Here is a 4040-nt window from a genome sequence, read left to right as displayed (position 1 = left end):
TACAATTATTGACTGACAATAGGCTGATTTTTTTTTTTTTTGCTTTTAAAATAAACTTTATTGAGATATAATTCTATATAATCCTACACAAGAAAATAAACCTATTTTGGAAAATAAGATTAAAACAGAGATAAATAATATAAAATAATATAAAGAGTAGAAAAACAATAGGAAAAATCAACAAAAACTGAGTTGATTCTTTGAAAAGATCAACAAAATTGACAAATTTTTAGCTAGATTTACTAAAAAAAAGAAGACTCAAACAACTAAAATCAGAAGTGAAAGAGGAAACATCACTATAAATTTTACAGAAATAAAAAGCATTGTCAAGAGTACTAAGAACAAGTGTGCATCAACAAATTGGATAACCTAGATGAAACGAACACATTTTTAGAAAAATTTCACTTATTGAGGCTGAATATGAAGAAAAAGAAAGTCTAATAGACCTATCATTAGTAAGGAGATGAAATCAGTAATCAAAAACCTCCCAACACAGAAAAGCCCAGGACCAAATGACTTTATTGGTGAGTTCTACTATAAATTTAAAGAAGAATTAACATAAATCCTGCTCAGACTGCTGCAACCAATGAAGAGGAACCTTCCTAACTTGTCCTATGAGGCTATTAGTACCTTGATATCGAAGCTAGACTAAGACACCACAAGTAAAGCAAACTGCAGACCACTAACTCTTATGAATAGTGATCCAAAAAATGCCAAAGAAAATACTAGCAAACTGAATTCAACAGCATAGTAAAAAGATTATATACTCTGACCAAGTAGGATCTACTCCTGTGCGAAGAGTACAAAGATAGTTCAACATACAAAAATCAATGTAATACATCACATTAACAAAAACCAAGGGAGGACAACCTATATGATCCTTTCAATTGATGAAGATAAATCATTTGACAAAATTCAACACTCTTTTTTTTTTGTGATAAACGTTCTGAACAAACTAGGAATAGAATGCAAATATTTCAACATAATAAAAGCTGCATATAGAAACCAATAATTAATATCATACTTAATAATGAAAAATTAAAAGCTTTTTCTCTAAGATAAGGAACGGCACAAGGATACAAGATTTTGACAATCTATTCAACATCATACCAGAAGTCCTAACCAGAGCAATTAGGCAAGAAAAAGAAAGAAAAGCCATCAAATTAGAAAAAAAAAGTAAAATTATTTATGTTCACAGATGACATGATATTACATGTAGAAAACTCTAAAGATATCACTCTAAAACTTAAGAAATAAGTGAGTTTAACAAAGTTGTAGGATGCAAAATCAACACATAAAAATCAGTAGTTTCTATATATTAGCAATAAATAATTAAAATCAATTAAATAATAAAAGAAATCAAGAAAACAATTCTACCAATAATAGCATTAAAAAGAATAAAATATTTAAGAATAAACCTAACCAAGAAGTCAAAAGACTTGTATACTATACTAAAAACTACAAAACCTTGTTAAAAGCAATTAACAAAGACACCAATAAATGGAAAGACGTTCCGTGTTCAAGGATTAGAAAATCTGACATTGTTAAGAAGTCAATACTACCCAAAGTTATCTATAGACTCACTACAGTCCCTGGCAAAATCAATGATGTCTCTTTTTGCAGAAATAGAAAATTTTATTCTAAAATTCATATTGAATTTCAAGATTCCAAATAGCAGAAAACAATCTTGCAAAGAAGAACAGAGATGGTCTCATGCTTCTGATTTAAAAACTTACTATAAGATTATGGTAATCAAAACAATATGATACTGGCATAAAGACAGATATATAAACCAAAGGAATAAAATAAAGAGCCCAGAAATAAACTCTTGCATATATAGTCAACCAATTTGAACAAGTGTACCAAGACTTTAATGGAAAAGAATAATCTTTTCAACAAATGATGTTGGGAAAATTGGATATCCACATGCAGAAGAATGAAGTTGGACACTTATACCATAAAAAAGTTAACTCAGATCTAAAGCCATTGCACCTTGAACAAGCCTGATCCTGTCTGATCTCAGAAGCTAAGCAGGGTCAGGCCTGGTTAGTACTTGGATGGGAGATCACCTAGGAAGACCAGGTGCTGCAGGTGTAAAAAAAAAAAAAAAGAGAGAGAGAGATTGTAAGCTGTCAAGGTCATTGCAATCTGTGAGGTCAACCTTGTCTAAAAGGTTGCCTTGCCTAACAAAAAAAAAAAAATTACTCAAAAGGAGTCAAAGTCCTCAACATAAGGCCTAAAACTATAAAATACTTAGAAGAAACTGTAGGCGAAAACTTCATGACGTTGAATTTGACAACAATTTACTGGATATCAAAATTTCAGTCAACAAAAGAAAAAAGACAGATAAATTTGACTTCATTAAAATTAAAAACTCTTGTGCACTAAAGGACACAATCAACAGAGTGAAAAGGCAACACATAAATGGGAGAAAATATTTTCAAATCATACATATAATAAAAGATTAATATCAAGAACATATAAAAATCCTTTAACTCAACAACAGCAACAACAACAACAAAACAATTAAAAAATGGGCAAAATACTTGAATAGATTCTCTAAAGAAGGTATACACAATAGCCAATAAGCACATGAAAGATGCATAACATCTTTAATCATTAGGGAAATACAAATTAAAACCACAATAAGACACTATCTCATATCTCTGAGAATGACAATTATCAAAAAAAAACCAAAAACAAAATGAAAAGAGAAAAATCAAGTGTTGACAAAGATATGGAAAAATAGGAACACTTGTGCATTGCTGGTGATGAAGCTACCGTAGAAAACAATGTGGTGATTCCTCAAAAATTTACAAATAGAATTGCCATATAATCCAGTAATTCCACTTCTGGGTAGATACCTAAAAGAAATGAAATTTTGGATTCAAACAAATATTTGTACACCCATGTTCATAGCAGCATTATTTAAAATAACCAAAAGGTAGAAACAACCCATGTGTTCATTGACAGATGAACAGATAAACAAAATTAGCTGTATATATGTTCTAATATGTAGCATATATACATAGTTTTTAATATAATATATATCGTTTTAATATATAACATATATATTAGACTATTATTCAACTTTAAAAAGGAAGAAAATTCTGATACATGCTGCAAAATGAAAGAAATTTGAAGACATTATATGCTAAGTAAAATAAGCCAGTCAAATAAGAACAAATGTTGTGTGATTCCACTTAAATGAGATACCTTAAGTAGTCAAAATTATAAGCACAGAAAGTAGAATGGAGATTTTCAGGGGCTGAGGGGAGCAGGGAAAGGGAAGCTATTGTGTATCATAGTAGAGTTTCAGTTGGGGGAGGTGGAAAAAGTTCTGGAGGCAGATGATGATGACTGTTGCACTACACTGCGAATGTTCTCATACGCCATAGAACTGTACATTTAAAAATAGTTAAAATGGTAAACTTTATGTTATGTATTTTTATCACATTTCAAAAAGTATCTGTTTGTAAACATAAGCAGCTGCTCAAGCATGATTAACACTAATAAACAACTGGTCTTAATAAAAAATACACCTTTTCTATGTGAACAGTTTGAGTTTGGCAAATACATACTTCTATGTAACCACCGCCCACCCATCCATGTAACTGCTATTCCAGTCGAGACAGACAACATTTACTTTACCCTAAATATTCCCCACAGGTCCCCTTTCAGTCAGTCTGACCCTTACCCTGAGCCTCGGGCTACTGATATGCTTTTTCGTCAATGTAGATTAATTTTGCATATTCTAGAAATTTATGTAAGTAGAATCATGGCACATGTATTCAGTTATGTCTGTCTTCTTTCACTTGGCCTGATATTTTTGGTTTTCATTCATGTTTTGCATATAGTAGTTTATTCTGTTTTTATTGATGAATAGTGTTTCAGAATAGGAATATATCACCATTTGTATGTCTGCTCACCTGTTGAAAAACTTTTGCATTATTTCCAGGTTTGACAATAAAAATAAAGTATTCAAGTGTTTGTGTTGATCTGTATTTCACTTCTCCTGGGTAAATACCTTGAAATGAGAT

General features: G+C 30.7%; 1 pseudogene; it reads left to right on the top strand.

Moving 5' to 3' along the window:
- Positions 1–1975: 1975 nt before the first annotated feature.
- LOC112483068 lies at positions 1976–2094 on the top strand (annotated as a pseudogene).
- The last annotated feature ends 1946 nt before the right edge of the window (positions 2095–4040 follow it).

This window comes from Pteropus alecto, unplaced genomic scaffold, assembly GCF_000325575.1.
Source record: "Pteropus alecto unplaced genomic scaffold, ASM32557v1 scaffold100, whole genome shotgun sequence".
NCBI lineage: Eukaryota > Metazoa > Chordata > Mammalia > Chiroptera > Pteropodidae > Pteropus > Pteropus alecto.
Note: the sequence above shows the minus strand (reverse complement) of the source record. Positions and strands in the feature narration are given on the sequence as shown.